The sequence below is a fragment of the Eucalyptus grandis genome, chromosome 9, assembly GCF_016545825.1.
Source record: "Eucalyptus grandis isolate ANBG69807.140 chromosome 9, ASM1654582v1, whole genome shotgun sequence".
Taxonomy (NCBI): domain Eukaryota; kingdom Viridiplantae; phylum Streptophyta; class Magnoliopsida; order Myrtales; family Myrtaceae; genus Eucalyptus; species Eucalyptus grandis.
The window spans coordinates 5246570-5259858 of record NC_052620.1 but is presented as its reverse complement, the minus strand read 5'-3'; positions in this window follow the sequence as shown (position 1 = coordinate 5259858).

Sequence of the window (13289 nt, the reverse complement as noted above, 5' to 3'; positions counted from 1 at the left end):
CATACTAAACACTATTGCCAGAATTATGCGAATTAAGGTAAATCTCACTACAGGAGAAAATGTATCTTCATAATCAATATCTTCCTGTTGATTATACCCCTTCGCCACAAGGCGAGCCTTATGCCTTTCTATCGAGCCATCAGCCTTTCGCTTTATTTTGAGAACCCACTTGTTCCCAATAGCTTTGTGTCCTTTTGGAAGATCAACCAGTTCCCAGACTTGGTTTGACTTCATTGACTCCATCTCCTCTTTCATTGCATAAATCCATTTTTCCTTACTAGGGCATTTTGGAGCCTCATTAATATTTATTGGCTCATCTTTATCTCGTGGAGCAATTATAAAAGTTTCCCCTTCAATGTCAAAACGTCGACGGGGAATACTTTGGCAACTTGTTCGCTATATGGGAGATTGTACACTTAGCACATCATTCCCCATTATGCTCCCACTCAGATTAGATAATGACAATATCATCTCATCATGTGGTTGTAATTGAGAATGAGTTGAATTCAATTCATCACTTCTCATATTACTCCCACTTGGATGAACTCCATTAATATCATTATCTTGATCCAAGGTTTCAAATAGGGGTAATCTTCCCCTATTTTGCCCTTCTTAGGAAATTCATCTACTAAGAATGTGACATCCCGTGATTCAAATTCAGTTATACTCCCACTTTTCTGCTCACCTACGAACACATACCCTTTCGAGTGTTCGGAGTATCTCATTAAAATACTCTTCTTTCCTTTAGGACCCAATTTCCCAAACTTGTGAGAGGACTCATGAGTATAGACAGTATAACCCTATGGCTTAAGAAAACTTAAGTCCGGTTTTCTACCTGTTCATAACTCATATGGAGTGGAACTAACTGATTTGGAAGGCACCCAGTTAAGTATATAGGCAACAATTAACAATGCATCACTCCAAAAAGTGATATGTAAGTTAGCATGTGCTATCATGGACCTAACCATTTCCAGTAGGGTTTTGTTTTTTCTCTCCGCAACACCATTTTGTTGAAGAGTATATGGAATAGACAACTGTCTTTCTATTCCCTTTTCATCACATAATTTTCTGAACTCATCAGATAAAGATTCTCGACCTCGATCAGATCTCAATGCTTTTATTTTATTGTCTAACTGATTTTCAAACAAGTTCATAAACCTTTTGAAACAACATAATGCTTCAGATTTATGAGAAATCAAATAGACATATCCGAATCGAGTATAATCATCTATAAAAGTGATGAAATAAACAGCCCCATGCCTTCTTCTCACATTTATTAAACCATAGACATCATAATGGATTAAATGCAGAGGAAATTCAGCTCTTTATCTTTTCCAAATGGTTTCCTTGTCGTTTTCCCTACTAGGCAATGCTCACATCTGGGCAAATCGACTTTTTCAATGTTGCCCAACAAGCCATTTTTGGCTAGTCTATTCATACATTGTTGGCCAATATGACCAAGTCTAACATGCCACACAATCACATCATTATCATATGAATTAGGAGACGTGAAACAAGGGAAAAACAAATATTGACATCACCACAGTCAACATATAGTACAATGAAACCATCCAGAAAGTGGCCACAACCATAGTAGTTTGTATTCAAATACAAATCTACACCTATATTATCGAAGTTCATATAAAAAACAAGTTTAACCAACACCAAAACAGACATTAAATTTCGACGAATCTCTAGAGCATATGGAATGTCATGTAGGAACAAGATGCGTCTACCACGCATGTTCAATTGGCGGTGTCAATCCCTTTAACTTCATTTAAGGTTATATCCCACATAGATCCACTTAGTTCCGGTCGGTATCGTCGAATTCCACGAAGGATTCTCTATCCTTCGCTACATGGTCTGTCTTTCCTGAATCTATAGTCCACAAAGGATTGGATTCAGCCAATAATTCAGAACTTGATACATAATCAAAGTTCTCAAATGTACAAGAGGTGTTTACCTTTTTCGGCTCACAACGATGCGAGCATAGTGACCTTTCTTGTCACAATTGTAACACCTCACACTTGACTTTTTCTTCACTTGAGGACGTTTTCCTCTTTTGTGTTGGTTAACTCTTGATTTCTTACAACAAGGACTTGATCCTTTGCATTCCCACATATTGAACGAATCAATACGCTTGCGCTTAAAGCTCAAAGCCCTTTCTGAGCTAGGACCAGCATAGCCAATGTCTATTTTCAGCTCAAATGCCGATAGGCAGTCCTCTACTAGCTCAAGGTGGCGCACAGCATCCTCTAGATCTTCCATAATATGGTCAAGAGCTTCTAGTGCTTCTAGCTTTTCCAGCACATATTGAATCTTCATATTCAATATTCCACAATTGTTGCCATTCATATCGGCAATTACGTTCTTAATTGCTGAAACCATCGATCGAACACATCGAGACTTATATGCACGAATAATTAATGCCTATCATTTATGCATCCCTTTTGCCTGAGACCCATCATATTAATGAACAATTTCAAGTAAGGTTTTAGAATCAAAAGGTCACTACGTTTCCGATCATCCTCCAAAAATCCTAACTTAAAACTATCATTAATATGATTGTCATATGCAAAATCAATTCTATGAAGCTACAAAACTTCTAAACTACCCACAGACTAATTACCCACAGCAACCAGCAATAACATAAAGCAACAGATAATTGATATCCAATAAAACAATAATGCTTTCAACATAATACAACAATCCATTACACTAAGTAATATATCCAAAAAGAAATATCAACATAGAAAGAGATATTCAACACTCAAAAACATCTCAAACTAATCTAAGAAATAAATAGGAAAGTCCCTTCTAATCTATCGGTCAAAGTATTCGAGAAAATTGAAGGCACATTTGCCAACCATGGAAAAACTTTGGGAGAGCTCTCATGTTGCCACCAAGGCGCATTCACTCTGCGCCATGTGGTGCTCAATCTAAGGGTTGAATTTTTGGCCAACTCAATCCTATAGTACTCTCTTACAAAAGCTTCCACTAGCCTCCTATAATCCGGGACCACGTTGACCTCCCATAGCCGATCTAACACTGCTTGCCATTCGGTGGAAGAGTGTTCATCAAAGCCGGCACCTTCTCAAAATCCGGCATAAGATAACCATTCCGAGATGATTTCTGTATCATCGATTGACCTTGACCATATGTGATACTAAATCACCATCAAGCCACCGATAATCAGCTAACTCTTTCATCAGCCTTTTCGGTCTAGCTCTTCCTTCGTCCGTTCTCGAGATTGCGGGTATCCGTGCATAACGCATCATAGTTCCTGCAACAAATGCAGAACTAAAATGGATCACTTTTAATCCACAATAAACAAAAATGGAACATACATAATTTTCCATGATCATGCAATAAATGCAGAATAAAAAATAGATTACCTCTAACCCACACGAGACATAATTGCAAAAATGGATCACTATTTTTATTTTTTTTTTTTTTTTTGGTCAAAGTCAATGGTCAACGGTCAACGGTCGTCGTTAACGGTCAACGGACCGTCAGACCCGAACGGAGAGGTCGGACCGGTTGGGCCGGACGGACCCGTCGGGCAGTCGGACCGAGACGTCGATCGGCCGGTTCGGGCGAACGGATGGCACGTGCGCGCGCGTGCGCGGCTGACCTCACGCGACGTCGGCGGCACGTGCCGCGGCGTGCCGGGCGTCCGCGGTTCGGGTCGGGTTGGGTCTCCGGTCGAGTCGCCGGCCGGTGATCGCCCGGCGAAACGTCGTTATGCTGACGTCATCGATAACGTCACCCTAGCGGTTGCGGATCCGTTGGGTGACGTCATGCTTGGCCGGCACGCGTCGGTCCGTGGACCGGCGCGTGCTAGTTCGCCGACCGGCGTGTGTGTCGCACGCGCTGGGCGAGCCAGCGCTTCCGGGCGCATCGCGCCCACGCGCAGCGGCTTCCGGCCACGCGTGTGGGCGCGTGCAGTGTCTCCCGGCGGCACTCGGCGTATCTCCAGACTCATCTCGACGTAGCCTTTCTTCCTATGCCATTAGAATTCAATTTCGACTTACGAGAACTCGGAAAAATGGCCGAACAGCGCTCGGGTGTCGGGATTTCTCGCCCCGATCCATACGGCCGAATTGCTTTTGCGAAAAATCAATCAAAAAACATCAAACAAGTCGGGAAAACGTGAACTAGGGCTCTGATACCAATGTTGGGAATAATGGATCCTCGAAAACCAGATTCGACACTAAATCAAACCCCTAAATCAATGCGGAAGAAGAAACCCGGAAAACACGTATCACCGATCGTAAAGCACACCTCGAGTTGAGCGTACCTTGTTAGCCATAGATTAGACACCAATGCCGAAGATCGAGGAAGAAATTCTGATCCAATGATGTCAATTCGCCTTGAAAAGGGAAACTAGCGTCGCCTTAAGCGTCTTGTTCTTGTTGGAGGGAGAGAGGGAGAGGAACATACGTTCATTGTTCCAACAGGTGTCATCTCTCTCTCTCTCTCCTCCCTTTTATACCTTCCCCCATCCACGGGCCCTATTCCCGTGGGCCGGGCCTTTTGGGCCCAGCATGGGCGAACGGGCCTTAAGCCCATCACAAATTAAAACCATCAGGTTTGGACTTTGTCAAATGTAAAAGTATTGCTACGGGGAAATTGATACGTAATTGCCATGCTGAGGGAGTCAAGAAATTGAGCGGGACCCGAAGCTGTTTATTTTAAGAAGTTTTTAGGCTGCTCGAGGACGATATAGCTTTTAGGCTGCTGGCAGACGATATCATTTCCAACAATTGTTATACTTCCCAATTTCCTAATTAAATGATACTATAAGGGAAAAGTGGCATAGAATCAAACTGAAGCTGATCTTGAAGACAAAGATGAAAGCAGATCTAGCAACTCGACATAGATCCTCTACCCTACAAGGTGATTCTACGGGTGTCTCAGTAATACCTCAATTGTTGGTGTGAGAAGTAATACCTTGTTTACGTGCATCAACTTGCGAGAAGTAATTGAGACACCGATGAAAGCACTTTATGGATAGAGGATCCTCATCCAAGTATGAGTAACTCATTCTTTACTGTTTGAGGCACGAATGCATTTGTACCCAGAGCCAAAACCTTACGTCGACTAATGGATTGAGTTAAAAGAGTAAATGAACTTTAAAAATGGGTCATTCACTCGGTAGAAATAAGCCAACCGTATTAGAAATTTGATTGTTGAGTCTCCTAAATTTGCTAGAAATCATTTAATAGCTAGGGATAGTATTTGATACATTGCTATTTTTTGGAATCTGCATAATACCTTCTATGATTTCATAAATCTCACAAGGTCATTTTGTTCTAATCCTGCAACGCAACTCTTCATAGTCTTGGTTCGCTGGTTTTTCTGGAGCACAATATGTTGGAATTTCCGAAGCAAATCGTAAAGGCATAGTGGCCTTTGGCTAATAAAAAGAATGATATTCTTGAACCATGACTCACATGATTGGCGATAAACTAAACTTGACGCTGAAATTGCGCTTATCCTTTCCCTATTGGTTGAACCGACCTTAATTACCACTTCAAGTTTATATTAATTATCAGGCAAGTGGATGTTCCAAGCAGACAAGTCACAAAAAACAACCGCGGCTTTTCTTGTGAAAGCATTCTTTCCAAGAAAGGAAAGAAGTTGACAACTAGCTGTGGGTTTCTTGGCTGGTCGTGGTTACGAATTTACGATTCTCATTGGTGTTAATATTTTGTGGGTGTCCAATCGTAGATTGTATTCGTTTCGCTAAAAATTAGTGATCTGTAAAATATTTTTCGAAAATTAATTACTTATATCATTCAGAAAAATTTGTAAATTTTTTTTTTCATCGCCGGTAATGACCTATGAGTAGATATTTGATTATATTGTTTAGAAAAATTAGTCCAACAAAAAATAATTCTTCTCCAGTGCCTCCTAACATTCCCTTAGAAAAGTAGCCCAGAAAAGACGTGCCCCGATTGCAATGCCATAAATAGAAGCATTTGACCAAATACTCAAGTCTATGTTAATTATTTCTTTTAGGACAGGTCCCGCCTAGTCTTGGTCTTTGTTTTGCCTCTAGATTAAAGAGTTAAGCATTTTCCTGACAAACATCTGAAAGATTCCCCGTTTAATCCAGAAAAAAAAAACTGTCCGGTTTGCAATGTGATGAATACCGTGCCTTAATTGGTTTGGACTTTGTCAAATGTACAAAGTATTGCTACGGGGAAATTGATACGTAATCGCCATGCCGAGGAGTCAAGAAATTGAACAGGACCCGAAGCTGTTTATTTTAAGAAGTTTTTAGGCTACTGGAGGACGATATAGCTTGTAGGTTGCTGGTGGACGATATAGTTTTCGACAACTGTTATACTTCCCAATTTCCTGATTAAATGATACGATCAGGGAAAAGTGGCATAGAATCAAAATGGAGCTTATCTTGAAGAAAAAGATGAAAGTAGATCTAGCGACTCGACATAGATCCTCTACCCTACAAGGTGATTCTACGGGTGTCTCAGTAATACCTCAATCGTTGGTGCGAGAAGTAATACATTGTTTACGTGCATCAACTTGCAAGAAGTAATTGAGACACCGATGAAAGCACTTTATGGATAGAGGATCCTCATCCAAATATGAGTAACTCATTCTTTACTATTTGAGGCACGAATACATTTGGACCCAGAGCCAAAACCTTACGTCGACTAATGGATTGAGTTAAAAGAGTAAATGAACTTTAAAAATGGGCCATTCACTTGGTAGAAATAAGCCAACCGTATTAGAAATTTGATTGTCGAGTCTCCTAAATTTGCTAGAAATCATTTACTAGCTAGGGATAGTATTTGATACATTGCTATTTTTTGGAATCTGCATAATACCTTCTATGATTTCATAAATCTCACAAGGTCATTTTGTTCTAATTGTGTGACGAAACTCTTCATAGTCTTGGTTCGCTGGTTTTTCCGGAGCACTATATGTTGGATATTCCGAAGCAAATCGTAAAGGCATAGTGGCCTTTGGCTAATGAAAAGAAGGATATCCTTGAACCATGACTGACATGATTGGCGATAAACTAAACTTGACGGTGAAATTGCACTTATCCTTTCCCTATTGGTTGAACCGACCTTAATTACCACTTCAAGTTTATATTAATTATCAGGCAAGTGGATGTTCCAAGCAGACAAGTCACAAAAAACCACCGCGGCTTTTCGTGTGAAAGCATTATTTCCAAGAAATGAAAGAAGTTGACAACTAGCTGTGGGTTTCTTGGCTGGTCGTGGTTACGAACTTACGATTGTCATTGGTGTTAATATTTTGTGGGTGTCCAATCTTAGATTGTATTCGTTTCGCTAAAAATTAGTGATCTGTAAAATATTTTTCAAAAATTAATTACTTATATCATCCAGAAAAATTAGTAAAAGAAAATATATTCATCATCGGTAATGACCTATGAGTAGATATTTGATTATATTATTTAGAAAAATTAGTCCACAAAAAATTCTTCTTCTCAAGTGCCTCCTAACATTCCCTCAGAAAAGTAGCCCAGAAAAGACGTGCCCCGATTGCAATGCCAGAAATAGAAGCATTTGACCGGAAACCACACCCATTAACAGCAGAGAGACTGGATCAAGGAGGTGAGAAGATCTTATACTGGAGAAGAAACTGGAGCATCACAAACAATAGTTTTCACGGGATGCTTTCCGGCCATAATGAGGGGGATGTTATGCAAGATCAATTGCTAATCACGATTACGTGAATTAATGATGACGTTGGATTCGGACTACATTTTGTGTGCGAGTGGGAGCCCGGGAGAGATGAATCTCATCTCATGTTGTGCGAATTGGAGATTTAAGAATTAAAAACAACTAATAAAGAACAAGCGATTCCTTGTAATGATGCTAACTAGGGTAAGAAAAGTACCATTAGTGGGACTTATAGCCAATCAAGCTAGAAGCCAAGAATTCGTCCTGTGTGTTATAGAGACAGGGCGACCAACAATGTAAGATTACGTGCTTGCGAACATGGCTTTCTAATGTGTCAAAAAAAAAAAACATGGCTTTCTAATGCAGGATGTTCGGTGAAATATATAAACCAAATTTGATATCCTGGATCTCGTGTTTGCTGGAAGGTTTTTAAAATAATTGCGAGTTTTAAAACAGTGTTTGGCATGCCCAGTCGATGAACCCAACTGGCCAAATACAACGCTCTTACTTTTGTCGTTTGCCCTACATCTCCTCTCCTTTTACAACTCTCTAGCGCAAGTTCTACAAGCTGTGCTTGAAAATAAATCTCCAATGTGCGGAAAAAGCATAAAAAAGAATCCTAAATCTATTGAGTTTTGTCAATTTAGACATAAACATTTTATTATTGCCAATTTAATCCTAAAACTTTTGACATGATGATAATTTAGTCATAAACTTTTTAATTTAGTGTCAATTCAATCCTTCTAGCTAATTTTAACCGGATATTACTGATATAGATGCTTTGGATGACACTAATCGACATATGTGACATCGTTGGTGTTGACATGAATATTTTTATAATATTTTTATAATTATTTTTCCTGAATTTTTCTTTAATTTTTTCTTCTTTGTTTTTTTTTTTTTTTTTACCTTTCTTCTTCCTATTCCAATGATTGACTAGACCAACCATGGTAGGGCAAGCTAGCCTCACCTGGACGAGAGTCTTTATCACTTGCCACAAGTGAGGCCCGCAAGGCAACAGTAAGGCCCTCGCTAGATGCAGGGGAGAGCTCCCCTCCTTAGATCTGGCTGGCTGAGCCTCACCAAGGCTAGGGCGACCTATTAGATTTGGTGAGGGGAGCCCTTGCTAGGGCTTGCCCTCGCCCAGGCTAGGGCGGTTTTGCCAGATTTGGTGAGGGGAGTCCTCGTCGAGGCTCACCACTGCCTAGGAGATGCTAGCTCACCATGCCATGGTCAGTGGATGGCCATCATTTGTGGCCAATGGCTGGTCATTGGCAAAAAGAAGAAGAAAGGCAAAAAAAAAAAAAAAGGAAATATAATTAAAAAATCGAAAATGTAAAATAGGAAAAGAACTAGATCTAGAATAGGAAACTTCTTGTAGGATTTTACTTAATCTAGGAAACCTAGTTGGATCGATTTCTTTTTATGGCTCTCAAATTTGAGATATATTTTCAACAACATATGATAAATTATCCAATTCTCTAACAAAAGTAGTATTGTATTGTCAACTCTATTATTGATGATCTTCTTAAAAGATGAGCTGTCAATGGTATACATTCATTGGTACCATTTTGTGCCAAATAAAACATATAGGAATTGATTACAAGAAATTAATCGATCTAAAACATTAAATGGTAAATTAACGAAACAGAGATGATGGAAAGGTAGGTAAAATATATCAGAGGAAATTTGAGATTCACCTGCTACTTGGAGGATAATGCACTTCTTGAATCGATTTAGTCTTGTCATCAATTATGTATCACCTGAACACAAGTACGAAAAAAATCAGAATATTAATAAGTAAAATTATCTATTGTCATCGTTGAGAAATTGTAGGATAGATCAAGGTCCAGCGTCCTAGATCTTTAATTATAAAAGAACGGATAAAGCTCCCAAAATAGCGAATCCTAAAATCAATTTAAGAAAGTACAAAACCAATGAAGAGCTTATGTTTCCACTCAGTATGTCTTGCTTGAAAAGCCTATTGTTCTTTCTCACTGATTTTGCACTTTTTCCCTTCATTTGATGAATATGCAATTAGTTATTTTATTCTAAGCATTAATCCCATTAACAACCTCAATAGGTAAATTTCACGGTGCAGTTTACGACCAGCAATAATCTCAATTTTCATGATATTTTTCCCCGTAGAAGATGCGTTATAACCACTTTTTGACCAATTTTTTTAATTCCTAACGAACATCATTTGCAAATAACAAGAAAAAAAAAATCATTCCATTAAATGATAGAAATGAAAGTTCACGAACCTGATTGCATCATACCAGGGTCTAGTGACGGTGATCGAAATTGCTTTGGATTCTTTTAACAACTTTTCACTATAAATGTGATTTACTTAAAGTTGATTTTACCCCCAACGAGCAAGCGTGAGATTAGGAGTATTTAATTTCTTTTAAAAGATGGTTACACTAATTCAGCATTCATCAAATTTGAGTGGTGTCATCTTTAATAGCAGAGAAATCACTCATTTAACTCTTGATCTGTACATGATTGTTGAACTAAAGATTGGACCGGGTTTTAACTCTTCAAAATGATCTAACATTCCACATTAATCAAACATCTTTGTTCCCGTACCAAGAGCGAACAAGGAGCTTACCTTTCGAAAGGAGCGTAAAGGACTGCGAGCTTGTCCGAAACCCTAAGCGCATCGAGCGCAACCCACGCATTAGCGAAGAGACCCAGAGCCGCGCCAGTCGTTCGAAGCCCCTTCGATCTCTCAAGGATGAGGGGGCTCGCGACCTTCTTAAGGGCCACTGAGGTTGCCAGACCCGCGATGCCGGCACCCACTATCACCACCTCCTCCATATATGGTCGTCTTCTTTCTGCTCTGAATAGGGATAAGGAGTCTCTTTTCTTGTGGTCGCTATTTTAGAGTGGCAAAGTTGTTTGTCTTTTTATAGCCAATTGTCTTGATCGTGGGATATCATTAAGAAATAGGAATCCATGTTATCAAAAGATTTCCTACGATTATTTCTAATATGGAATGAGGGCATCATTGAATGCAAATTACAGCTGCAGAATGGAGGACAATAATTGAACGCAACGTGAGCTATTCCTAGAAAAGAGAAAAATTTGAGGACCGCTCGTTAAAATAAACTGATTTTTCAAATTTCGGTTTTTATTTCAGAAAGAGTGATTAAAATTTCCAACCCAAATATAGATTTTACAAATCCCATTGCTTTTCCAAATTCACTTCGGTTCTTTTCTTTATCTTGCTAAGCTCTCGCTCTTGTAAGGGGGATTTGAACTTGCATTGTTGGGTTTAGCTACGTGACATCCATAAGTTTAGATTGTGCTCCTTTTTAAGCTGTACATTGTCTGATTGACAATTCAAGGGACTTCGTGTCACGCCCCGATCCTCGGGCATGCACACATCATTCTCAATTGGTCGATTTTATAATGCGATATCCCAAGACAATGTATCGCCGGCCCTTTCATTTATTAAGCACATGCGGAAGCAATTAAAATCCCCGACAATAAAACGATGGGATAGAAAAGCAGGGCCATATTTTTAAATTGAAACTTTGACCAGACTTTTATACAAAACACAAACCAATTCATAACTATTCACTTCAAAAGGAATTCTCAAAAGAAGATAGGCTCTCAGTCCATCCAGGCCGTACTTAAGGCCCCTCTCGGGATTATCTTCTTCTTCAAAAAATCCTTCTCCTCAAGTTTCACCTCTGAGTTCTCCTTCTCAGACTCCTCCTCATCAGCTCCTCATCGGGGTCCTGAAATGTTTTCCCCAAACTGGAATGAGACTACGTCTTAGCGAGTTCTACCCCACTAAGCCCGATTAATAAACTATTATACCATAGGTTGCTTAAACACGCGCAAGTCAGAAGACGTACCTTGGCATCAGTCTCAATCTGCAATTCAAGGTTATATACATGTTAATTTATGACTCAAGTTTGAGATTCACTGGACTTTTGACGGATTTACAAAAGAGAAAATAATTAAAAGAGGAATTTTTTCTTCTTTGGAGTGAAGCTGCGGACGCCCCATGCTTTGCCGAAATCTTTTGGGATGAAGCCTCTGTACGTGAATTGAAAAGAGGTGGGCCCAGAGTCAAAGTGTTGACTCTGGGCACACGCACACACACGTTCAGCAAAGCAAGTTTCCTCATCCAATCTACGCTGAAGAAGTCCCTGCACGTAGACAAATTAGGTGGGCCCAAGTCAAGAATTTGACTTTTCTTGGGCACACACGTATTTCCTATTTCGGCGTGCACGAAGACCTACGTAAAAGAACCCTACGTAGAGAGGAGCCGTAAGTCAAAGGTGAAGCACGCCGCCGAGAGGGAGAAAAAAAAAAAAGCCACGCCGTTTTTACTTTGAGTGATGTGGGTGTTCTGTTCGTGAGAGACATTTATAGGTGCTTTGGGTGTTTGGCTTTGGATTTTTCGTGTTTTCTCGTGCGGCAAAGATTATTTGTGATTTACATCCAAGAAAGATTGGTGTATTTGGTGTAATTGGGGTTTGAGAAATACCGAGAGAGTGTTTGAGTGACTTGAGTGTGTAATCTTCTTGTATCGCTTGATTTATAGTGAAATTCGCTGCTACTCTCCCCATGGACGTAGGTCTTTACGATTGAACCACGTAAATCTAGTGTCCGATTTATTTTATTCTTCCGTCTATATTTTGTTCGATCACTTGCCCTATCGCAACAAGTGGTATCAGAGCCAGGCTAGGCTAAGTTAAAGCGAATCGATGGCGACGGAAGAAGTAAAAGTGAGAATCGGCGATTTGATGGGAAGGATTTTAGTTTCGGAAGATGCGGATTGAAGATTATCTTTACCGGATGAATCGCACTTGCCTTTATCGGGAGAAACCGAGATGATGAAGCAAGCCGATTGGGATTTACTTGGATAGACGAGCTATGGGTGTTATTCGGGCCGACGTTGGCTCGTAACGTCGCGTTTAACATCCTGAAGGAGAATACCACTACTAATTTGATGCAAGCCCTGTCGGATATGTACGAGAAGCCCTCTGCGATCAACAAGGTCTGTTTGATGCGACGTCTATTTAACTTGAAGATGAAATAAGATGTGTCGGTTGCAAATCATATCAATGAATTCAATGTGATTGTTAGTCAATTGAGTTCAGTTGAGATTGATTTTGAAGATGAGGTACGTGCTTTGATTCTATTATCTTTATTGCCTGATAGTTGGAATATTATCGTTACTGCTGTTAGTAATTCCTCTAGGTCAACAAGTTTGACGTTTGATGGGGTTCGAGATTTGATTCTGAGCGAGGACATTCGTAGAAGAGAATCTCGAATGCGAATCTCTTTTGCTCTAGTAGGTGAAAATAGAGGAAGATCTCGTAACACATGTGGGTAATGGTAGTACTAATATGAATGACGTAGTCAATCTAGGACTACTAATGTTGTCATTTGGAGCTGTGGCAAGAGGGGCATCTTAGAAGGGATTGCCTTAAGTTGAAGAATGAGAAGGGTAAGGGAATTATAGTTGATTACGTAGATAATATTGCGGAAATTTGTAGCCGAGATAATGCCGATTATGTCTTGTCTGTCACTAATGATTCATCGCTTGATGGATGGGTTATGGATTCTCGTTGTTCTTTTCATGTC